This window comes from Solanum stenotomum, chromosome 9, assembly GCF_019186545.1.
Source record: "Solanum stenotomum isolate F172 chromosome 9, ASM1918654v1, whole genome shotgun sequence".
Lineage (NCBI taxonomy): Eukaryota > Viridiplantae > Streptophyta > Magnoliopsida > Solanales > Solanaceae > Solanum > Solanum stenotomum.
The window spans coordinates 37,246,964-37,273,321 of NC_064290.1; positions in this window are offsets into that span (position 1 = coordinate 37,246,964).

Below are 26,358 nucleotides of genomic sequence, written 5' to 3' on the forward strand. Positions count from 1 at the left end.
AGAATATGACTAAAGATTATTCCGTGGGATTTTTGCTTAGCACCAAGAGGATATTGAGATGGAGCTCTCCCATTAGTAGAGACCGGGTTTCTAGTATAAATATCATTGTCCCTAACTATTATCCACCATAGGATGTTCTCTCAGATAAACATTAGCTAGTGAATCCACTTTAGCTCAAATTCGTGGTTGTTACCTTGTCAAGTAAGGACATCTCTTTTTATTGCGGGATAGACAATGGATTTCATGTTATAGTTCACATGGTCTATGTCACTTACATGGTAAACTTCCCACAATAATGAACTAAGGTTACTTTTAAAGTATTTCACAAGTGTTTTAAAGATGTTAAGCTTTCATTAACCATGATTCTGACTCATGTTTCTAACCTCTTGTCTTATTATTTAGCTTGGTCATTGCATGTCATTTAAGGTCTTATTTATCATGATTTCATAACTCTTATGCATTCTTATCATACTTAGTACATTCTATGTACTAATGCACACTTGTGCCTACATTGTTTCACTAATATATGGTCTGATGCTCCTACCTCTCACACTCGTGGCTAGTTGATCTTTTGGCTCTCAAGGATTAGTGAGTCCTCGTGTTCTGAGGATAAAGACACTCTTATTTTTCTTTATTTTAGTTTTAAGACTCTGTATGTGATGTATGGGTTACTTCCCAATCACTTAATTTATGATGTAATAGACGGATTGTTGAGACTTATGTTAGACTTATGCTTTATCAAACTCTTTTATGATATAAGATTGTTTCTTTTGAAGTCCATATTTATATTATCTTCTATGATGTATGTTATTGTGACAAACTTTGTATTTAGAGAACAAGGTTTAGAAAAGTCCAAGGATTTCTTACAAGCTACGTCAAATAAAATCTTGTTCATGAGTGTGAAGTGTTCCACATTTATGAATAAGAAAGCATAAGATTCTTAGGAAAATTAACTTCCTTCATCATTCTAAATGTAGTGAAACATAGTATAATTTTATATGTCTCTCTCCTAATCTTCATTCGATGTTTTTTAGAATATGGCCCCTGAAAAAGCATACGTTAAAAGGAATATGGGAGGGAATCTGAAACAAGAAGCTCCTCTAGAAGCTTCTCAAGTTCAAGCCGACTCTTTGGCTGAACAAGTGACTAATGCAGAGTTCTGAGCCACTTTTCAAGAGTTGGTTCAAGCTATGATGGCTCAAGTCAATAAGGAGGTTGTGGTCCCTACGAATCCTCTTGATTGGGAAAAGTTTAAGGTTTCTTTCCTTGATAGGTTCTTTCCCCTGGAGATGAGGGAGGCAAAAGTACTTGAATTCATCTATCTTCGCCAAGAAAATATGAGTGTCAAAAGAAAATGTTTTGGAATTCTCACAATTGTCCAATTATGCTCTTTCTATGGTTGCCAATTCTAGGGCAAGGATGAGTAAGTTTGTTTCAAACATTTCTGAAATGATTGTTAAGGAATGTTGTATCGCCATGCTCATTAAAGAAATGGATTCTTTTTGTCTCTACTCCTATTGGTGAATCTATTATGGCAAAGAGAGTCTATAGAAAATATCATGTCTCCTTACCCTATAGAGTCACTCATGTTGATCTAGTAGAGTTTGTTATGCTTCTGTTGATTGTAGAACCCGAGTGGTTAAGTTTCAGTTTCCAAATACCCCGTCCTAGAGTGGAAAGGGGGAAATTTTATGCCTAAGGGTCAATTTGTTTCTTGTCTTAAAGCTAGAAAAATGATTTCTAATAGTTGCATATATCATCTTGTTCGGGTTAGGGATACACATTTTGAAACTCATATTCTTGAGTCGTACCACGTTGTGAATGAGTTAACAGGAGTGTTCCTAGATGATCTACTCGATATTCCTCCTGCAAGGGAAATAGACTTTGGTATTTACCTTCTCCAAGTTATGTAACCTATCTCTATTCCCCCTTATCGTATGGCTCCAGTAGAACTTTAGGAATTAATGGAATAATTAAAAGAATTGTTGGATAAGGGTTTCATCTGACCAAGTATCTCTCCATGGGGTGCTCCAGTTTTTTTTGTTCGTAATAAAGATGGTTCACTTCGCATGTGTATTTACTACCGGTAATTGAACAAGGTTACCATTAAGAATAACTTCCTCTTCCAAGAATAGATTATTAGTTTGATCTACTTCAAGGAGCAAGTTACTTCTCTAAGATTGACCATAGGTTGTGTTATCACCAATTGAGGGTGAAGAAAGATGACATTCTAAAAATGGCTTTTCAAACTCGGTATGGTCATTATGAGTTTTTGGTAATTTTATTAGTTTTACTAATGTTCCGGCCACATTTATGGACTTGATGAATACAGTGTTTAGACAACATCTTTATATGTTTGTGATTGTGTTTATTAATGACATTTTGATTTAATCACGGAGTGAGGATGAGCATGCCAGTCATTTGAGAATTGTGTTGCAAGCCCTTAAGGACTAACAACTATTTGTAAGTTTTAGTCAGAGAAAAATTTTGTTGAGATCCATGGCTTTCCTTGTCCTATTGTTTCTGATACAAGTATTGAGGTAGATCCTAAGAAGACGCATGCGGTCAAAAGTTTGCCTAGGCCTCTATCCCCTTCAAATATTCAAAGTTTCTTGGATTTGGCTTGATATTATAGAAGGTTTGTGGAAGGGTTGTCTTCGATTTCTTCTCCATTGACCGCATTGACCCAAAAGAAAGTAAAGTACTTATGGTATGAAGCATATGAGAAGAGTTTTGAAAAATTGAAAGATAGACTTGTTGCCGCTCTGATTTTGACTTTACCAAAACGCTCTGATGGGTTTGGTGTTTATTGTAATGCCTCAAGGACTGGGATAGGATGTGTTCTTACACAAAATGGAAAAGTCATTGCTTATACTTTTAGGCAACTAAAGTATCATAAAAAGTACTATCCAACCCATGATTTAGAACTAGTGGCGGTTGTTTTTGCTTTAAAGATTTGGAGGCATTATTTTTATGTTGTCCATGTTGATGTCATTACCGACCACAAGAGCTTGAAAAATGTATTCAAGAAAAAGGATCTAAATCTTTACCAATATAGAAGGCTTGAATTGTTGAAGGACTATGATATAAGTGTATTTTATCATCTAGGCCAAGCCAATGTGGTGGCCAATGCCTTAAGTCAGTTGTCCATGAATAGTGTTGCGCATGTTGAGGAAGGTAAGAAAAAATTGGTTCTTGATATTTGCTGGGAGCCACCATGATGTACCGTGACTTGCGAAAGGTCTATTGGTGGAATGGGTTGAAGAATAATATCACAAAATTTGTGGGTGAGTGTCCTGATTGTCAACAAGTTAAAGTTGAGCATCAAAAGCTGGGAGATTTCTCCCAAGATATTAACATCCCTACTTGGAAATAGGCATATGTGAATGTGGACTTTATTGTTGGTTTACCCCGCACTAAGCGACAACATGACTTGATTTGGGTTATTGTAGATCGCAATATGAAATCAGATCATTTCATTCCTATCAAGGTTTCATATTTGGTGGACGATTATGCTAAGTTGTATATATGACAGATGATTAGGTTGCATAGAATGCCCCTATATTTCTGATTGTGGTACTCAATTTACTTTTCACTTTTGGAAGTCTTTCCAAAAGGGTCTTAGAACTCGTGTTAAGCTTAGTACGACCTTTCATCCTCAAACCGATGGGAAAGTGGAGCGTACTATCCAAACTTTGGAAGATATGTTAAGAGCTTTTGTAATTGATTTCAAGGGTAATTGTGATGATCATTTGCCTTTGATTGAGTTTGCATATAATAATAGGTATCATTTAAGTATTTGTATGGCTCCATTTGAGGCTTTTTATGGTCGGAGGTGTAGATCTCTCATAAGTTTGTTTGAAGTTGGCGAGGTTTCTTTGATAGGTCCCGAGTTAATTCATGAGACTAAGGAAAAGGTTCAACTCATTAGAAAAAGGATGAAAACGTCTCAAAGTTGACAAAAGTCCTAAGTCGACGTTAGAAGAAGAGATTTTGAGTTTGATGTTGATGATTGGATTTACTTGAAAATTTCACCTATAAGGGGTGTCATTAGGTTTGGAAAGAAGGGGAAGCTTAGTCCCCGATATGTAGGCATGTATCAGATTTTGAGGCATATTGGTAAAGTTGCTTCTGAGCTTAATTTATCTAATGATTTAGTATCGGTACATCTGGCATTTCATGTGTCCTTATTGAAGAAATGTGTTGGAGATCCGACATATATAGTACCATTAGAGAATTGTGATATAAAGGAAAGCCACACTTATGAAGAGGTTCTGGTTGAGATTTTAGACCGGCAAGTTTGAAAGTTGAGGAATAAGGAAGTTGTATCTACGTAAGTGTTGTGGAGGAATCAAATGTTTGAGGGTGCTACTTTGAGGCCGAGGTTGATATGATGTCCTGATATCCTCATCTCTTTCCCTCTATTCCTACTTTAGTTTGAGGTATTTATCTCCTCATGGTTCATTCTTTTGGTTACATGTGTTTTAGTCATTCTCATGTTTTCTCATTCATCCATGTTCATCAAAAATCTGATTTTTGAGAATATGATTTAGCCTGATTGATTTCTTCATGATTATATGCAACAATGTATGATTTTCATGTATGCCTTATGAAATGATGTTATGAACGTGTTTCAACTTGGAGTAGTTATTCCTCCTTGGTTAGGTGCATTTTGATAAACTTGCATTCATGTTGGGTTGTTAGTTTGTCTCTTACTCTTTTTATACTAGCTTGAGTTCCATTCGAGGACGAATGTTCACAAGGGGAAGATTTTTTTTAACGCCTTGATCCTTAAAAGGTTAAAGTGATATAACAGGCAATTCCACAAGCCTAAAACAGGCCACGGACCCTTCACGGAACCCTAAATGGTTCATTTTGGGAACCGCTGATCGTTTACGGTAATTGGACTGGGCGTTTTGGGTTACCAAGTCTTAAGGTCACCTGGATGGCTCCCTAAACGGTCATTATAAAGCTGTACAGACCATTTAGGGAAACCTTCCCAGTCATCCAGTGCTGCCAAGATCTTGGGGTTACCTTGACGGGACCCTAAATGGCCAGTGAACATATGTACGGCCCATTTATGGGTCCTTTTAGGTCACCTATCAGCTTCTTAATTTAGGGCCATTTTGGTATTTCCCCTATGTATTTGGTACCTAATCTATGTAATTTTAACCCCTATTTCAAGACCTATATAAGTGAATTAAGACCTAAAGCTACTCAATCTAAATCATTCACCATATTCCTAAATTTCCTTCCAAGTTCATCCCCAAAATCCTCTGAAAAGTTAAGGAAGAAACAGCTAGGGTATTACTTAAAAATTCTCAATTCACCATAGCTATTGACCATTGATCACTAAGGTATGTTAGTATTCACCTTTGGAGTCCTTTCCTCCATAGGGTTCCTAAAATCTTCAAGTTTTAAAAGTTATATTCTCAATTCAAAGTTAGGGTTTTGTTCAATATTCATGGGTTCCTTTAAATTATGATTCAATTACTTGTTTTCTCTCCTCTAATACATGAATTGAAAGTATTCACATGATTTTTATTTATATTCCTATGAACCCATGCATGATCCATGATTTTAGAATATAAACACATGATGAAGCTTATAATGAACAATGAAAGATAAATATATGAAGATATGCATGTTTTTATGAAGTTAATGTAAATGACTTGAGGATACTTTTAGAGTAAAGTATCAATGTTGTTGTGTAAGGTTTCTCAAATACTACTAAAAACATGATTGTGAAAGGTTTATCACATAAGGATTCATAAAGTTGAAAGTTGTTTTCACCTAAGTTGAATCAAGGTAAGAAGCTATTCTAAATGACTTTATCTTGGATTGATTGCCTAATTATGTCTTTCCATGGATGATGAAAAGAATATGATTAAAACCTATTTCATGGGATATTTGCTTAGCACCGAGACGATATTCAGATGGAGGATCTCTTGTTAGTAAGGCCAGGTCTAGAAATATCCTTGTCCCTAATTATGTGCCACCATAGGTTGTTGTCTCAGATAGACATTATCTAGTGCATCCACTTTAGCTCAGATTCATGGTTCTTACATTTGCAAGTAAGCACATCTATTTCCGTGTGGGATAGACATCAGATTCTATGTTATAGCTCACATGGTGTATGTTGGTTACATGTTACATGTCCCATAATAATAAACTAAGGTTACTTTTAAAGTATCTCAGAAGTGTTATAAAGATGTTAATCGTGTGAGAAAGCCTCAACGAACTTCTTAAGCACTGCTTCCTTAAATTCAACCAAATTTGGATCAAGGCTTTGCTTGGCCTTCACATCTAACACAAAGGATGATTCTGAACCATTGCAAATGATAACACCACCTTTGGTAGAGTCAACTAAGTGAATACACAATCGAGCCAATCTATGAACATCACGAACCAACTCTTTCATATCTTACTCAACATGGGAAACACTACCCTTTCATAACCGACAAAGAGAATTCGCCACCACATTCACTTTGCCAAGGTGATAGAGAATACTTATGTCATAATCCTTTAGGAACTCAAGCCAATTTCTTTGGTGAAGATTTAGATCTCTCTGTTTAAACACATATTGCAAACTTTGTGTTCGGTAAAGACATCAACATGAACACCATATAGGTAATTCCTCTAGATCTTTAAGGCAAACACAACTGCCACTAATTCTAAATCATGGGTAGGATATTTCTTTTCGTGGATCTTATGTTGTCGTGGAGCATAGGCAATGACTTTCCCGTTTTGCATAAGAACACATCCTAACCCAATTCTTGAAGCATCACAATAAACAACAAACCCATTAGTTCCTTCTGGTAAAGTCAACACCGGAACAGAAGTATGTCTATCCTTCAATTCCTTAAAGCTCTTTTCACAAGCTTCAAACCATAAAAAATTTACTTTCTTTTGGGTCAATACTATCAATGGAGAAGCAATCAAAGAAAACCCTTCCACAAACCTTTTATGGTAACCAGCCAAACCTAAGAAACTTCGAATATCCAAAGGGATAGAGGTCTAGGCCAACTCTTAACAGCATCTATCTTCTGAGGTTTTACCCCCAACACCCTTTCCGGTGATAATGTGACCAAAGAAAGCCATGGATCTTAACCAAAACTCGCACTTACTAAAATTTGCAAAGAGATGTTGTTCCTTGAGGACTTACAACACGATCCAACAATGATCGGTATGCTTATCTTCACTCCTTGAATAGATTATGATATCATCTAAAAACATGATCCCGAACATATCAAGGTATTGTCTAAACACCCTACTCATCAAATCCATAAATATGACCAGAGCATTAATCAAGCCAAAGGACAACACAAAAGAATACTCATAATAACCATATCGAGTTCAAAAACCTGGTGTAGGAATGTCATCCTCTTTCACCCTCAATTGGTGATAACCCGACCGGAGGGCAATCTTAAAGAAGTAACCTGCTCCTTGTAGTTGATGAAAAAATCATCTATCCTTGGAAGAGGATATATATTCTTAATGGTGACCTTTTTCAATTGACGATAGTTGATGCACATGCGAAATGAACCATATTTCTTTTGCACAAACAAAACAGGAACACCCCATGGTGAGATACTTGGTCGGATGAAGCCCTTATCCAACAAGTCTTTCAACTACTCCTTTAATTCCTTAAGTTCTGGTAGAGCCATTCGATAAGGAGGAATAGAGATAGGTTGTGTCTAAGTAAAAAGGTCAATACTGAAGTCTATTTTCTTTTCAAGAGGAACACCGGGTAAATCATTGGGAAACACTTTCGAAAACTAATTAAAAACCAGGACCAACTCAAGAGTAGAGGTTTCATAATTCATATCCCTCACCCTAATTAAAAACCAGGATCAACCCTAACATGCAACTATTATAAATGAACTCTCTAGCTTTAAGACAATAAACAAATTGACCTCTCGGTATAGAATTTCCCTATTTCCACTCTAGGCTAGGCTCATTTGGAAACTAAAACGTGATCACTCGGGTTCTACAATCGATAGAATCATAACAAGAATGCAATCGATCCAAAACAACAATAACATCGAAATCTAGCATATCAAGCTCTACAAGATCAACATGAGTGAATGTAACACCTCGAATTCCAGAAAAGGAAAAATAACATTTTTGAGAAGTTCCTGGTGCCACCCGATGGAGGCCAACCACAGCCTGTGGTTTTAACCACGGACCGTAGGTATGGTCCGTGGATGGCCACCCAGAAAGATTAGGAAACCATGACCCACGGCCTGGACCAATGGACCATCGGTGGGTCCACGGTCCATGGTTAAGGGTACGTAGGTCAGGGCCCCAATTCCCTACTCTCTGACTCCGACCGACGATCATGTAGGATGGACTTTGGGTCAGACCATGGTCCATCAGTCGAGCCGTCAGTGCTGGGTCGTCAGTTATTTTTAAGGGCAATTGGGTCTCTTTCTAATTAATTTAGCCTAATACTATGTCATTTTGCCTATGCCAAGACCCCTCTATAAGTAGTTTTGACCCCAAATCAGTTCATGCAAGTCATTCTCTTAAATTCACCAAAAGAAATCAAGTTTTTTCTCTCTAAGATAATTTTTCCCTCTAGAAGGTTGAAGAAGTAAATTCAATCTAGGGTCCCAAGGTCAAGTCTCCATTCATAAATTGCTTTTGGGCTTTGATAGCAAGCTATGATAGCTTTTCATCCATGGAATCCTAGAAACCATAGAGCCCCAAGTTTCCCCAATTTTAAAAGGGTAGAAATTCCCCAATTTGAGTTAGGGTTTTCTTCCAATTTTTGGGTTCTTAGGAATGTTGGTTCAATTTTTTGAATTATGATTGATTATGTATGAATTGAGGATCATATGCTTTTATGATGAAATTCCATGTACTCATGTTTAACCTATGTTTTAAGAAGCAATTGATTAAGGATGGGTTTTACTCTACGAAAGGAGAATTTATGGCTTTATGTGTATTTTTATAGGATAAAAAAATATTATATGTATTGCTTTGAGATTGAAACATATGTAATGATCTATGATAAGAATTGCTTGAGAGGAAAGCATAGGTTATTAATTGTTGATTTTTTTGATGTAATTATTGTGGAAGGGATTTTCCCACATGATTTCTTAAGTATGAATGTGAAAGGTTTTCTCACATTGAATGATTCGAGGCCGAAAGGATTCTTCACCTAAATGAATCTAAGCTAAGAACCATGAATATGATAAGGGTTAGAGGCGATTACCCATGACCCTAAATGAGAAGGATAAGAGGAGATTATCCATATTCCTTAGAATAGGACTAGAGACGATTACCCAAGTTCCTATAATGCAAGTTGGACAAGAGGCAATTACCCATGATCAGAAGTTAAAGGATAATAGGCGATAACCCATGATCATTATGAATAAGGAAAGAGGCGATTCCCCATGTCCTTAATAGATAAGCTATAATATATTATGATAGGTGGTGAGCTTGGATTGTTGCTTGAGTTTGCCTTCCATGATGAGTATGACTAGAGGCAGTTACCTATATCTTGGCAAATGATGAATTAAGGTTACTTCAAGAAGGCTTCCTTACATGATGAATTGATCTATTATGTGCATTGATTATACTTTGTGACTTATGTTTTGTAACTCTTATGGTATGTTTATGGATGCTATCATATTTGGTACATTGTTTTGTACTAATTGCCTACATTTCTTATCTAAATGTAGGGTCTGGTGTTCCCGATTCTCATCTCTGTGGCTAGGATCTACATTAGAGGAAGAGTTGAAGACTGGTGAGCCCTCATTCATCCAGGGATTTGGCCACGAGTTTCCTTATGTTCTTTTCATTTTAGTCTTGAACATTGATGTAGGGGATACGTCCCGAGATTCTATTGTATTAGATGGTTTTTGAGACAAGTGTTTTAGAATTCTGCTTTACTTTTATAAAATGATCTGGACTTGAAATTTTGTCTTTATATATTTATTTCTATCTTTTATGTTATGAAATCTAAGTGGTTTGTATGGGACCTTTCGGGGTCTTATACATCATGTTACATCTAGGGGGTACCCTTGGGTCATGACAAACTTGATAATTAGAGCATAAGGTTTAGAAAGGTCCTAGGATGTTTAAAAACCACGTCAAGTAGAGTCTTGTTCATGAGTGTGAAGTGCGCCACATTTATGAATGAGAGGCTACAAAATTTTTAGGAAAACTCCACTTCTTCATTACTCTAAAGTCCTGCGATAGAGTTTAACTCTATAAGGTCTCTCTCCTAATCCTTATCCAATTCTCTAAAGGATATGGATACTCGAAGAGCTTATGCTAGAAGGAATGTGAGGGAAAAAGTGGAATAAGAAGCTCCTCCTCAAGCTCCTTAAGCTCTGGTTGATCCTTTGGCAGAACAAGTGACTAATGTGGAGTTTAGGGCTGCTTTTCAATTGTTGTCTCAAGTCTTGACGACTCAAGCCTATAGCGAGGTTGTGTTTCCCGTGAATCTAAATGTGGGTACAAAGGCATCTATAGTGAGGGACTTCACTAGGATGAATCCCTCAGAATTCTATGGTTCTAAGGTTGAGGAAGATCCTTAAGAGCTCATTGATGAGGTTTGCAGGGTGTTGGTTATTATGGGAGTGACGCCGATGGAAAAGGGAGAAACGGCCTCTTATCAACTTAAGGGTATTGCTCAAATTTCGTTCAACCAATGGAAAGAGGGGAGGCTGGAAGATGTGGGTCCTCTTGATTGGGAAAAGTTCAAAGTTGCTTTCTTTGATAGGTTCTTTCCCCTTGAGATGAGGGAGGCAAAGGTGCTTGAATTCATCAACCTTCGTCAAGGAAGTATGAGTATGAAGGAATATGCTTTGAAGTTCACACAACTATCTCGATATGCTCTCATAATGGTTGTTTATCCTAGGACAAAGATGAGTAAGGTCGTTTTGGGTGTGTCCGAAATGGTGGTTAAAGATTCTCATATTGCCATGCATGGTAATGACATGGACATTTCTCGTCCCATGGTTCATGCTCAATAGATTGAAGAGGAGAAGCTTAAGGAAAAGTCTAGGGAGGCAAAGAGGGCCAAAATCGGTGATGGTAATTTCTCTCATGCAAGGTCTGATGGACATGGTCATCCTAGATTCCAACAAAGGTTTTCTGGTCAAGGTTCCTCCAATGCTCCTCCTAAGTTCAACAAAGATAATGTGTCTAACCATAAGCCTCAAAGAGGAAATGGTAGTGGGTCCTTATTTCCTACTTGTGCTAAGTGTGGAAGAAGACATGAAGGTAAATGTTTAGCGGATTCCAATTCTTGTTTTGGTTGTGGTAAGATGGAACACAAGATAAGAGATTGTCCTTTGGTTGCTAAGAATGAATGGGATAATCATCGAAGGTCTCAACCTAATCATTCATCTGGTCCTAGTGGAGGTCAGAAGCAGAACAGGTTTTATGAACTTCATACTCGTGGTGAGCAAGAGGGTTCTCCCAATGTGGTTACCGGTATTTTGAAAGTCTTTCAACTTAATGTATCTTTACTTGATCCTGGTTCTACCTTGTATTTTTTGACTCTGTATGTGGCAATGAGGTTTGAAATTCTTCCGAATGTGTTCTTATATCCATTTTTCATCGCTACTCCTGTTGGTGATTCTATTATGGCTAATAGGGTCTATAGGAGATGTCCCGTCTCCATGTCCCATAGAGTTACTCTTGTTGATTTGGTAGAGCTTGATATGCTAGAATTTGATGTTATCCACTGTATGGATTAGCTACACTCATGTTATGCTTCTATCGATTGTAGAACCCATGTAGTCAAGTTTCAGTTCCCAAATAAGCCTATCCTAGAGTGGAAGGAGAGAAATTAAGTGTCAATAGGTTAGTTTGTCTCTTGTTTCAAAGCTAGGAAGATGATTTCTAAGGGTTGTATTTGCCATGTAGTTAGGGTGAGGGATGTAGATTCTGAAACCCCTACTCTTGAGTCGGTCCCCATTGTGAATGAGTTTCTGAAAGTGTTCCCACATGTTTTACCCGATATCACTCCCGAAAGGGAGATAGACTTCGGTATTGACCTTCTCCCAGATACGCAACCTATTTCTATTCCCCCTTATCGTATGGCTCCAGCAGAACTTAAGGAATTGAAAGAGCAATCAAAAGACTTGTTGGATAAGGGTTTCATTCAATCGAGTATCTCTCCATGGGGTGCTTCAATCATGTTTGTTAAAAAGAAGGATGGTTCTCTTCGAATATGTATAGACTACTGGAAATTGAACAACGTTACAGTTAACAATAAGTATCCTTTTCCAAGGATAGATGATTTATTTGACCAACTTCAAAGGGCAAGTAACTTTTCCAAGATTGACCTTCGGTTGGGTTACCACCAATTAAGGGTGAAGGAAGATGATATTCCAAAAATGGATTTTAGATCCCGATATGGTCATTATGAATTCTTAGTGATGTCTTTTGGTTTGACTGATGCCCCGGTGGCTTTTATGGATTTGATGAATACGGTGCTTAGACAATACCTTGATATAGTTGTGATTGTGTTCATTGATGATATATTGATCTATTAAAGGAGTGAGGAAGAGCACATTCATTATTTGAGGATTGTATTGTAAATTATCAAGGAACAACAACTCTTTGAAAAGTTTAGCAAATATGAATTTTGGCTAAGGTCTGTGGCTTTTCTTGGTCATATTGTTTCAAGTTAGGGTATTGAGGTAGATCTTAAGAAGACGGATACAGTAAAGAGTTGGCCTAGACCTCCAATGCCTTCATATATTAGAAGTTTCTTGGGTTTAACCGATTACTATAGAAGGTTTATTGAAGGATTTTCATCGATTGTGTCTCCATTGACAACATTGACTCAAAATAAAGATAATTTCATATGGTACGAAGCGTGTGAGAAGAGCTTTCAAGAGTTTAAGGATAGACTTACTTCCTCTCTGGTATTTACTTTACTGGAAGGGACTGATGGCTTTGTGGTTTATTGTGATGCCTCAAGAATTGGGCTACGATGTGTACTTATGCAAAATTGGAAAGTTATTACCTGTGCTTCAAGGCAACTTATGATCCATGAGAAGAACTATCCAACACATGACCTTCAGCTAGCAGCGGTTCTATTTGCCTTAAGGATTTTGAGGCATTATTTGTATGTTCATGTTGATGTTTTTACCGACCACAAGAGTTTGCAATATGTGTTTAATTAAAAGGATTTAAATCTTTGCCAAAGGAGGTGGCTTCAGTTATTGAAAGATTATGACATGAGTATTCTTTATCACCCCGGTAAGTCGAATATGGTGGCAAATGCTCTTAGTTGGTTATCTATGGGAAGTGTTGCTCATATTGAAGAAAATAAGAAGGAGTTGGTTTGAAATATTCATAGATTGGACCAGTTGGGTATTCAGTTAGTAGACGCCAACAAGGGTGGTGTTATGGTTCACAACGGTTCAGGATCATCCTTTGTGGCAGATGTGAAAGCTAAGCAAGGTATTGATCCGACTTTGGTTGCATTGAAGGAAGCGGTGCTTAAAAAGTCTGTAGAGGCATTCTCCGAAGAGGGAAATGGGGTACCTAGATATCAAGGTCGTTTGTGTGTTCCTAATATTGATGGCTTGAGGGAACAAATCTTGTCAGAAGCCCATAGTTCTTGGTATTCCATTCACCCGTGAGCCACCAAGATGTACCATGACTTGCAGGAGATCTATTGATGGAATAGGATGAAGAAGGATATTGCAGAGATTGTGGCTAAATGTCCTAAATGTCAACAAGTGAAAGTTGAACATCAGAAACCAGAAGGTTTATGTCAAGACATTAGCATTCATACTTGGAAGCGGGAAGATTTGAATATGGACTTCATTGTTTGTTTTCCTCGCACCCGGTGACAACATGACTCTATTGGGTTATAGTGGATCGAATGACAAAATCAGCTCATTTAATTCCCGTCAAAGTTTCCTCTTCGGCAGAGAATTATGCTAAGTTGTACTTGAAGGAAATGGTAAGCTTCCATGGAGTGCCTTTTTCCATTATCTCCGATAGAGGTACCTAATTCACTTTTCACTTTTGGAGATCTTTCCAAAAGGGTATTGCTACTCGTGTTAAGTTTAGCACGACCTTTAATCTATAAACTGATGGGCAAGCGGAGCGTACTATATAAACTTCAGAAGATATGTTGAGAGCATGTGTGATTGACTTCAAAGGTAATTGGGATGACCATTTTACCATTGATGGAGTTTGCCTATAACAATAGCTATCACTCAAGTATTGGTATGGCTCCATTTGAGGCATTGTATCGTAGTCGGTGTAGATCTACTATAGGCTAGTTTAAGGTGGGTGAAGTTGCACTAATAGGACCTGAGTTGGTGCATGAGGCTATGGAAAAAGTCCGACTTATTAGAGAAAGATTGAAAGCGGAGCGTACTATATAAACTTCGAAAGATATGTTAAGAGCTTGTGTGATTGATTTGAAAGGTAATTGGGATGACCATTTTACCATTGATCGAGTTTGCCGATAACAATAGCTATCACTCAAGTATTAGTATGGCTCCGTTTGAGGCATTGTATTGTAGGCGGTGTAGATCTCTTATAGGCTAGTTTAAGGTGGGTGAAGTTGCACTAATAGGACCCGAGTTGGTGCATGAGGCTATGGAAAAAGTCCAACTTATTAGAGAAAATTGAAAACAGCTCAAAGTCGGTAAAATTCAAATGCCGATGTGAGAAGAAGAGATCTTGAGTTTGATGTTTATGATTGGGTTTACCTGAAAATCTCACCCATAAAGGGTGTAATGAGGTTTGGTTTATATAGGCCCATATCAGATTTTGAGGAGTGTTGGTAAGGTTGTTTATGACCTATATTTTCCTTATGAGTTGGCATCAGTGCATCCAATTTTCCATGTCTCCATGTTGAAGAAATTTTTTGTTGATCCGACATCTATAGTTCCCTTAGAAGGTTTGGGAGTTGATGAAAATCTTTCATATGAAGAGGTTCCGATTGAAATTTTAGACCGGCAAGTCAAAAAGTTGAGTAATAAAAAAGTTGCTTCCGTGAAAGTGTTGTGGAGGAATCAGTTAGTTAAGGGCGCTACATGGGTGGTCAAGGGCGATATGATGTCCCGATATACTCATCTCTTTCCCTCTACTCCTACTCTAGCTTGAGGTAATGATTTCTTCATGGTTTACTCATTTTGTGTCATGTGTTTTAGATATTCCCATGATTTCCTTATTTATCCATGTTCATGAAAAGCTTTAGTTTTGAGAAAATGAGTCAACATGATTGATTTCTATAGGTTTATGTGCATTTGAGAATGACGTACATACAGACTTCATGATACGATGTTTTGAACATGCTTTAGCTTGGAGTTGATGTTTCCTCCTCGGATATGTGCATATTATGTGATTGCATGCATATTCGACTGTTATGTTAAGTTCCTACCCTCTTTATGATGTCATGAATCTCATTCGACGACGAATATTCCCAAGGGGGAAATAATGTAACACCTTGGGTTTGAGAGAAAAAAAGGAAAAATCGCAGTTTTCAATAGTGGTGGGTCGGCAGTTATTTTTAGGGGCAATTGGGTATTTTCCTAATTAGTTTAGCCTACAACTATATCGTTTTGCCTATGCCAAGACCCCTATATAAGTATTTTTTTTTTTACCCCAAATTAGTTCATGTAAGTCATTCTCTTCATTTCACCAAAAGAAACCAAGTTCTTCCTCTCCAAGATAATTCTCTCTCTAGAAGGTTGAAGAAGAAGATTCAAGCTAGGGTCCCAAGGTCAAGTTCCCATTCATCAATTGCTTTTGGACTTTGTAGCAAGCTATGATAGCTTTTCATCCATGGAATCCTTGCATCCAGTGAGCCCCAAGTTTTCCCAATTTTAAAAAGGGTAGAAGTTCCCCAATTTGAGTTAGGTTTTTCTTCCAAGTTATGGGTTGTTAGGAATGTTGGTTCAATTGTTTGAATTATGATTGATTCTGCATCAATTAAGAGGATCATATGCTTTTATGATGAAATTTCATGTACACTTGCTTAACCTATGTTTTAAGAAGGAATTGATTAAAGATGGATTTTACTCTATGAAAGGAGAACTTATGGCTTTATGTGTATTTTTATAGGATAAACAAGATATAATATGAATTGCTTTGAGATTGAATCATATGTAATGATCTATGATAAGAATAGCTTGAGAGGAAAGCATATGTTATTAATTGTTGATTTTGTTTATGTGATTGTTGTGGAAGGGATTTTCCCAAATGATTTCTTATGTATAAATGTGAAAAGTTTTCTCATATTAAATGATTCTAGGTTAAAAGGATTCCTCACCTAAAATGAATCTAAGCTAAGAACCGTGAATATGATGAGGGATAGAGGCGATTACCCATGACCCTAAATTAAAAGGATACGAGGCGATTACCCATATTCCTTAGAATAGGACTAGAGGCGATTACCCAAGTTCTTATAATGCAAGTTGGACAAGAGGCGATTACCCATGATCCAAAGTTAAAGTACAAGAAGTGATTACCCATGATCCTTATGAATAAAGCAAGAGGTGATTCCCCATGTCCTTAATAGATAAGCTATGATATATTATGATAGGTGATGAGCTTGGATTGTCGCTTGAGTTTGCCTTCTATGATGAGTAAGACTAGAGGTAGTTACCCATGTCTTGACTAAGAATTAATTAAGGTTACTTCAAGAAGTACTCCTTACATGATGAAATGATCTATTATGTGCATTGATTATGCTTTATGACTTATGTTGTTTAACTCTTATGTTATGTTTATGCATGTTATCATATTTGGTACATTTTTTTGTACTAACGCATAATCTTACCTATATTTCTTATCCAAATGTAGGGTTCGGCATTCCTGATTCTCATCTCCGTGGCTAGGATCCATAGTAGAGGAAGAGTTGAAGATTGGTGAGCCCTCATTCATCCGGGTATTTTGCCACTACTTCCCTTATGTTCTTTTCATTTAAGTCTTGAACATTGATGTATGGGCTACGTCCTGAGATTCTATTGTATTAGATGGTTTTTCAAACAAGTGTTTTAGACTTCTGCCTTACTTTTATAAAATGATTTGGACTTGAAATGATGTCTTTATCTCTTTGTTTCCATCTCTTATGTTATGAAAGCTAAGTGGCTTGTATGGGCCCTTTCGGGGTCTTATAAATCATGTTACATCTAAGGGGTACCCCTGGGTCGTGACAATTACTCTATGGGATAACGAGACGGGACAATTTCTATAGACTTTCCTAGCCACAATAGATTCACTAATAGGGGTAGATACAGAAAAGGATCTAACAACACATCCGAAAAAACATCAAACCTCATAGCCACATATGGCATCACAAAATACAAGGTAGCATCGGGATCAAGCAAAGCATAAACATCAATATGAAAGACTTTTAACATACCGATAACCACATCGGGAGAACCCTATTGCTCATGACGAGTATGGAGTGCATATAATCTGTTTTGCTTCTGACTCCCACTAGAACCTGATAAAGGGTTAGGTTGAGCCCGTCGATGATTGTCTCCTTCATTCTTATAAACTAAGGGTCAATCCCTTATCTTATTATTTGTCTTACCACAACCAAAACATGCATTAGAGCCAACTAGGCATTTACCCTCATGCTTTCTTCCACATCTAGTACAAGTAGACAACGAAGATCCACTACAATTTCCTCCTTGAGGCTTAGGATTAGACACCCTATCTTTGTTGAATTTAGGAGGAGCATTGGAGGAACCTTGACCGGATAACCTTTGTCGGAACTTAGAACGAATATGTGCATCGAACCTTGAATGTGAAAATTCACTATCAATGGCCTTTGCCTTCTTAGCATCCCTAGATTTCTCCTTAAGTTTGTCTTTTTCTATTGGTTGAGCATGCACCATTAGAAGAGAAATGTCCATATCATTGATGAGCATGACAGTACGATATTCCTTGACTACCGTCTTGGACACTCCCAAAACAAACTTACTCATCCTTGCCCTAGGATCGGTAATCATAGTAGGAGCATATCTAGATAGTTGTGTGAACTGCAAAGCATATTCCTTCACACTCATGGTTCTTTTACGAAGGTTGATGAATTAAAGTACATTTGCCTCCCTCATCTCAAGGGTAAAGAACCTATCAAGGAAAGTGACCTTAAACTTTTCCCAATCAACATGACCCGCATCAACTGCCCTCTCTCCTTTCTATTGGTTAAACATGTCTTGAGCAACACTCTTAAGTTGATAAGCAACCAATTCCACCTTTTCCACCGGCATCACTCCCATGATCATCAACACATTATACACTTCATCAACGAAATCTTAAGCATCTTACTCAACCTTGGAACCATGAAACTCCAGAGGATTCATTCTAGTTAAGTCTCTCACTCTAGATGCCACCATACCACATTTTGGTTCATAGAAACCATAACCTCCCTATTGGCCTGAGTCATCATGGCTTGGGCTAACACTTGAAAAGCAACCCTAAACTCCGTATTATTCACTTGTTCGTACAAATGATCGGTCAGAACTTGAGGAGCTTGAGGAGCTTCTCGTTCACATTCCTCCTAATGTACGCTCTTCGAGGGGCCATATCCTGAAAAGTATCGAATAGGAATTAGGAAAAGTACATATAGAATTACACCTTATCACACAAATTAGAGTAATGAAAGAAGTGGAACTTCCTAAACATCTTATAGCTTCTAATTCGTAAATATGGCGTGCTTCAAACTCATGAAAAAGACTCTACTCAGTGTGGCTTATAAACTTCGTAGGACTTTTCTAAACTTTGTGCTTTGAATACCAAGTTTGTCACGACCCAAAGTACACTCTAGTTGTAACATGTTGCATAGGACCCCAAAAGACCCTATACAAGATACTTAACATACATATACAAGATAATAGAAAATTAAAGAGTGCAAAATATGATTTATATCATAAAGAGTTTGACAAAAGTAATGGAAGTCTAACCTAAGTCTCAAAGCTATCTATTACATCAACGGACTGATTGGGATGTAACCCATACATAACACATACAATGTCAAAATGAAAAGACCTGAAAGCAATAAAACAATCTTGGTCCTTGCAACATGAGGACTCACCAATCTCTCAAAGCTCTAAGGATAAATCTAGCCACGAGTTTGCGGAATGGAAGCGTTGGACCCTACATTAGTGAAATAATGTATGGAAAAGTATGCATTGGTACATGGAATGTACTAAGTATGACATCAATGCATAAGAGTTATAAAAATCATGCTAAAAGGACTTTATATGACATGCAATGACCAAGCTAAATCTTAAAATAAAAAGTTAGAAGACATAAGTCGAAATCATGGTCAATACAAGCTAAACATCTTTAAAACATATTTGAGATACTTATTGAAGTAACCTTAGTTAATTATTGTGGGAAGTACCCATTTACCGACATATATACCATGTGATCTATAACATGGAATCCAGTGTCTATCTCACACCAATAAGAGATGTCCTTCCTTGCCATGGTAAGAACCATAAACTTCTAGCTTAAGTGGATCCAATAGTTAATGTATATCTAAGAAAAATCAATGGTGGCACATATTTATGGTACATGGGTAATCTCCACTTGTCCACTCGATGCTAAGCATTAATCTCACAGAATAGTCATTAATCATATTCATCTTATTATCCATGGAAAGTCAAAATCAAGTAGCCAATCCAAGCTAGAGTTCGTTAGAATAGTTCCTAAATCTTGATTCAAAGTTTAGTTGATAAGACCTTTCAAGCCTATGAATCATTTATGTGAGAATATCATTTCACAATCACAACATCAATGCTTTACTCTCAAAGCAACATTAAATCAATTTTAAAAAAATCACAAAACCATGCATATCTCCATAATTTCATAGTTCATGTCATCATAAGATCATGGTTGAAAAGGCATAATTAAAGCATGGGAAAGTGAAATTTCAACTAAATACCATATATTAACATAAAATAATACATTAGAAGACTTTACTGATCAAAATAAATCATAATTGGAAGAAATCCACATTCCTTGAATTGAGCCTTAATTTTCACTATAGGAGACTTGAAGTGAAGATTTGAAATCTTTGGGAACCCATGGAGGAAAGGACTCCATTGGTAAATGCACACGTACCATGATGTCAAAAGCCCACAATCAATGGAGAATTGGAGACTTGGTCTTGACACCCTAGATTTCTTCTTCATGCCATAGAGAGAGAAATATTTGGGAAAGATCTTTCATCAACTTTGACAATTTAGGAGAATTAGTCTTAAGTGGGAAATTTGGGGGTTTAAGATATTTATATAGGGCCTAGGGTGTAAAATGGCATAGTATTGGGTTAGAAGAATAAAGAAAAGACCCAAATGCCCGTTTAAAATAATTGTCGGACCTCCACCAACGGTTGGATTTATGGTATGTAGGTCCAACTATGGATTGTTCTGTCCAATCGTTGGTGGGGTTCTAGACTATACTTTTAAACCTCCAATGACGCTTTCTATCTACGGTCCGTTGGTCCACTTACAAACTGTACATTCAAGCCGTAATTCCCAACTTTGACCCTCCAAATTTCACAAAGTCTAGGACACACCTACAAGACCTACCTACGACACGACATTGAAAGATAGAACATCGCGATGAACCATAAAAAGGGGTATGGGAACTTGACATTTAAAATTATTTGACTTTCCACCTATGATTTGTACCTATGTCCTGTAAGTCAACCTACGGTCCGTCGATGCTTTTGTTGGTGCAAACACTAGTTCTAGAAAACCTGCATGTTTCCTTCTTTTCAAATCTGAGGTGTTACAATTTATATAGATGTAGGGCGTGATGAAGAACTAACTCCATTACTATGATAGCCTTACATACCTTGAAGAACAAAGTTCTTGAAGAAGTTTGAAGGAGAACTTGGTAAGAAGATTTGAAACCCTAGCTTTAGTCCTTTTTGTGGTTTTCTCGGAGATGAAGGGTGAAGAAAAACCTTGGATTGAAAACCATAGGATTTTTAAAGAGAATCTTGAACTTGGAGTCTTTAGATCTTGAGTAATTTAGGAAATCCCTTTCTTGGATTTGTTGATCTTTAGAGAAGAAGAATTAAGGATTTTGAGAGTTGTTATACGTATAATGAAATTATAGGTTATAAGATGGACTTAGGGAAGTTGATTTTAGGTAAAAGGTCAAAATTCCTCTTCTATGAAAGTAAGAAAATCATGAAAATCAAATAAAATGGCCTTTTAATGAATCTAGTAGGCCAAATCGGCAATCTAGAGGTCTCCTTGCAAAAAATACTCTGCGGATCGCCCATTGGGACTTCAAATTGTCCAAATGGACACAGACTTAAGGTTTTCGAGACAATCAGTGAGTTAATTTTGTGAGCTTATTCAGTGATTTGCCAACCCATTCGATGAATTGCCAAATGAGCAGGTGAGTTTGCCCAATTTCCCAGCCCGGGTATGTTCCAGTAAAATAACCATAACTTTTTACTCCAAACTCATAATAAGGCAAACTCGGTTGTGTTGGAAAGAAGACTCATAGTCCTTTAATTTAATAGTTCATAGGCTACCTAATTCATTATATGCTAAGAGATATGAGTGTCTTATGTTGACCTTTATATGAACTCATGCCAATAGGAATGCTTTGAACTTTGCTTGGTGTTTGAGGTTCCTTATGACCCTGGATCATGTTAGATACTCTTGATACACCTGTTAAAGGACCTTAAAACATATTATCAAGTAGGAAATTATCCATTTAAAGTTCATATACTTACGACGAATGATTCAGATTTCAAGAGTAGAGTTGCAAGGCACTACAAAATGATTTGGTTCTTAGCTTAGAAACTTTTGAGGTGTAACACTTATTGTTTTATTTATTTCATCTTTCAAACTTTGTATGTGATGTATGGGTTACGTCCCAATAACTTTCTTTATGATGTAATAGATGGCTTGTTGAGACTTCTGTTAGACTTCCTCTTGGTCAAACTATTTTATGATAGAAGATTGTATCTTTTCAAATTTTATTTGTATAATATTGTATGATGTATACTAAGTGGCTTGTGTAGGACCATTCGGGGTTCTATGTGTCATGTTACGCCTAAGGTATACTTTGAGTCATGACAGTAAATCGAGGCTGAAACATAGCAGCCATTGGAGTCCGATGGATGAAAGAACCGATGTAGTGCCCGCACGGCCCGGTGGGTTGGGTCGTGACAAACAACAAATGTAAAAAAGAAAACTCCAATAGAATGAACCATATGTATCTTGGATAGACGTGAGATGAACACAAGATTTATAATGTAAATAGTAACTAATTTTGATTTAAAGCAATTCGATTTTAAAAGATTGATAATCAATTAGTGTTTGTCGAAAAGATGATTATAACCAATTATATAAATATTTAATATTGTGTGACGAATAACAAAAATTATATAGTACTGCTAATCAAAATTAATTTGAAATTGAGATGTAATCAATTGTTAGACAAAAAAAATCAAACAAATACACTCTAAGTAGGCGCTTAGTGATAGGATGTGAGAGCATGATTTAAAATTAGCGATTTTTTGTGAAATATGCACAATATTTTAACTTTAACTTCAAATAATGGTTTCAAATATCAAATTCTCCAATAAGTACGATTTGGTATTTTAATTTTTTAAAATATAACACTTGACGCATAAGTTTATATTTGACAAATAAATCATGATTTTAAATTTTACAATGAAAAAGAAAAAGACTCGTACTTGATGAAGAGATTGTCCATACCATGTGGGAGGACTATATAAGCGAAAATCTAGTTGGTCATATGTTGTAATAGCTAGTTACTACTATTGTTAATTTATTGATGAGTGAAACCTAGTAATATTACATGTACCTAAAAGTTTTTAATAACAAGTAATTCAAAATATTTATTTATAAAAGAAACATGGAGATATGTGATTTATTAATTTAGCGTCTTAGGATAATCCAAAATCAAATGGCATGTCCAAACAATATTTTAACATCAAAGAATCGTAATTGCAAATGACTACAAATGGTCCTAAAAGTTAAAAACATCAGGGGCAAAAGTGTCCCTTGATGTTTATTTCAATTTATTTTCGGAATTACAAAACTCTTGCTACAGTATACGAAGAACAAGAACAAAACCTAATGCTATTAATTCAATTGTTACTTCTTGTGTATCTCAATATGGTTTCTCACTTCCCAAAGACAACTAAGCCAGACATATATATTTCATACCGCTGCATAGTTTGTGTATAAAACTTATCTAGGAAATTTGTGAAAATCATTTCTTCTGGCGATCGTTGACTGTGTTTGTGACTTGGGTATCTTCTTTTTTATACACATATTAATTTATTGTCACTCCCCTAGCCTACACCCTGGACATGGCAAACACTCGGAGATCATTATTGGTCCTAAGCGAACCCTTGGTCAGGCTAACTATGATACAAATGACTCCATAGTATATGTGGAAGCTTTAATAGATGAGAATTTAAAACACTTAAAGGGCTTAAAACAGTGTTTGAAAATACTTAAAATAAATAGTTAAACATTTAGAAAAACATATGAGAAAGTACTGAAAACTATCTGACATTGTCTTTCCAATTGCCCTCTACTATCTCAAGATAGATGATGGACAAGACCCACAACACCTCAAAATATAACTAAAACGAAACAATAAACTGGACTCCTCCGAAAGCAATGAGGTCTCACCAAAAGTTGACAAGCGGATGATTTGATCTAAACAGAACACATGTTGATGATCCTATGTACCTAAATTTGTATCATAAAATAATGTAGGTTGAATGACATTAGTACATTAAATGTACAAGTATGTAATATGGCTAAATAAAACAATAGTTGAACTGATGACGGTATATAACTCAAGTGAAACAAGTTATGAACAAGTAGTGAAAGCCATTTTTACTTTACAATAAGATATGCACTAAAAGTAATATGAAAATAATAAACTTTACTTTGTTGGAAAGCTTCTCTAATCGACAATCATCACTATGAGTCTAGCGATGATACAACGTTTCACTATATAGGATGCTAATTATAACTATGGATCCATCCAATAATCCTTCTTGAGGCCGTGAGGAGTCGCTCGAAAGTCAGTACGATCATATCCTACCCTAGCTACGTAGATTATGGCGCTTCCAGTTTAAAATGAACTCTTACCCAATTTGATGTTCGATATTACTCTCAAAACATTCAATATCAATATGTTCAATTGTCCTCTGAGAGAAATTTACCTTTTTCTTCACTTTTCTTTATTGAAATACATTTCATAAAATCAGTTATGTGCAATCACATTTTTTAGGGAAAGAACCATTACTTTACTGAAATATTTTTTAGAAAGTCATTGTTTCTCTTTTTTTCTTAATTTCCAAATAGTACATATGAAACCACTTATGTCCTTTTTCTTTTTAAAACCCTTTTCAAATCATGCATTTAAAGTACTCATGGACTCACTTTTCAAGTCCAAAATCAATGTATAGGAAAACTCATGTAGAAACCTTTTAAAAATATGACTTCATTAAATAGGATTCATGTAATAATGGAAGCATAAACATCAATTTAAGAATCAACATGCATAAAAAATCGTTATCCCATGTCGGAACATAGAATAGAAACACAAACCAAATTTAGATTTCAAGAAATTGTGGTAAGATCGTAAACATAACCTTTTACTAAGTGAATTTAGATGCAGGGTGTGAGGAAGAACTACTCCATCACTATGAGTAGCCTTACATACCTTATTATGAAGCCATAAGACTGAAAACTTTGTTGGAAACTTGATTTTTCTTGAACCCAAGTAAGAACACTACATTTTATTGGATGAAATCTTTGGTCTTGGAATCTTACGGATGGCAATGGGTGGGGTGGATGCGGGGCGCAGAGATTTAAGGTTATGTGTGGTGGGTTGAAGTGAGTTTTTTAAAAACTAATGCAGGGCGGGGTGGGTTATAGGTTTAACGTTTTACATGTTATAAGAGTTATAGATTATTATTTATTAAGATAATTTCTTTAAAGTAACCAAAATAATCGAGATAGTAAATGAAATGGTTCAATAAAAACTAACAAGGTTTCTTACATGCTTCCCAATTGACCTTTAAAAAATAAACTTTTAAGTTATTATCTATTAAATTAATACAACTTAATGAGAAAATTTATTTATTTTTATAAAATTTTATATTTAGTATCAAACGTAACTAAAAAGGCAAATATTCAAAAATTTATGCAGGGCGAATTTGTTCAGGGTGGGGTGGGTGGGTTGGAAATTAAAAAACTTGTTATGCGGGGTGGAGAGGGGAGGGTTAAGCTCAACCCCCCGAGCCCCGCCGCAATGTCATCTCTATGGAATCTTGGTGCTTGATCTTGATAAAAGAAATTCTTTTAAGGAGTTTCTAGAGTGGAAGAACTTGGGAAAACCTTGGGTGGAAGGATTCTCTTTGTATCTTGAATTTTTTACTTGAAGGTTTTAGGGTTCTTGATGGATAATTGGAACCCTGGGTGAGTTTTGACAGAACTCCTAAATACTTGAATGTTTATATTGACGATTTTGAGCGGAAAACAAGTTAGTTGAATGATATACTCAGTTAAAATACCCAAAAAAGACTTAGAATAGGGCTAAAAACCTTGGGAAAGGACCAAAAGAAACCCTAGAAAACGTGCAGGAAGGTTCTGGAAACAATTTGTAGAAAGCTTTCATAGAAGGCTCTACGGTTCGTGGAACATTCCACCGTCCGTAGTTCCGGTCGTAGAACATCGACTGACTGATAGGACTTCACTAAAACGGGCATAACGTTTTACTACGAACTCTAAATGAGACAAACTTGGTGGTGTTGGAAAGAAAACTAATAGACATTTAAGTTGATAGGTCATAGTCCACTTAATTTATTATATGATGAGAGATATGGTCGTTTGAAGTTGACCTAAGTAGAACCTAATATTAAAACTTAATTGGTAAGGAAGCTTTCAACTCGATTTTGTGCTAGGAGATTCTTGTGACCTTAATTCATATACAAATCAATTCTCACACTAAAGAATTGACCTTAACACCTAAAATAATTTAAGAATCACCTGATACGACCTTATACACAAATAAAGATTGTTTCAGGTCTTAGCTTAGAAATTTTTGGGGTGTACATTTATTTTCATTTGTATTTATGGTTGTTACTCATTCATTCTGGACCTATGTTGAAATGTTTATTAACTAGACAAGATTTGTTGTCTAAGAATGTTCTTTTCTTAGATTTATTACTATGTATAATGGGGTTAATTTGGAAATGATTGACATTTGATTTTCAACACTCTAATGTTTGCAAGCTATAAAAAATTGACTTTTTATGATAATCTTTTGATATTCTCTGTATTTGTGTTTTCATTTATTCTGTTATCTTTGGCATATATGGTGTTA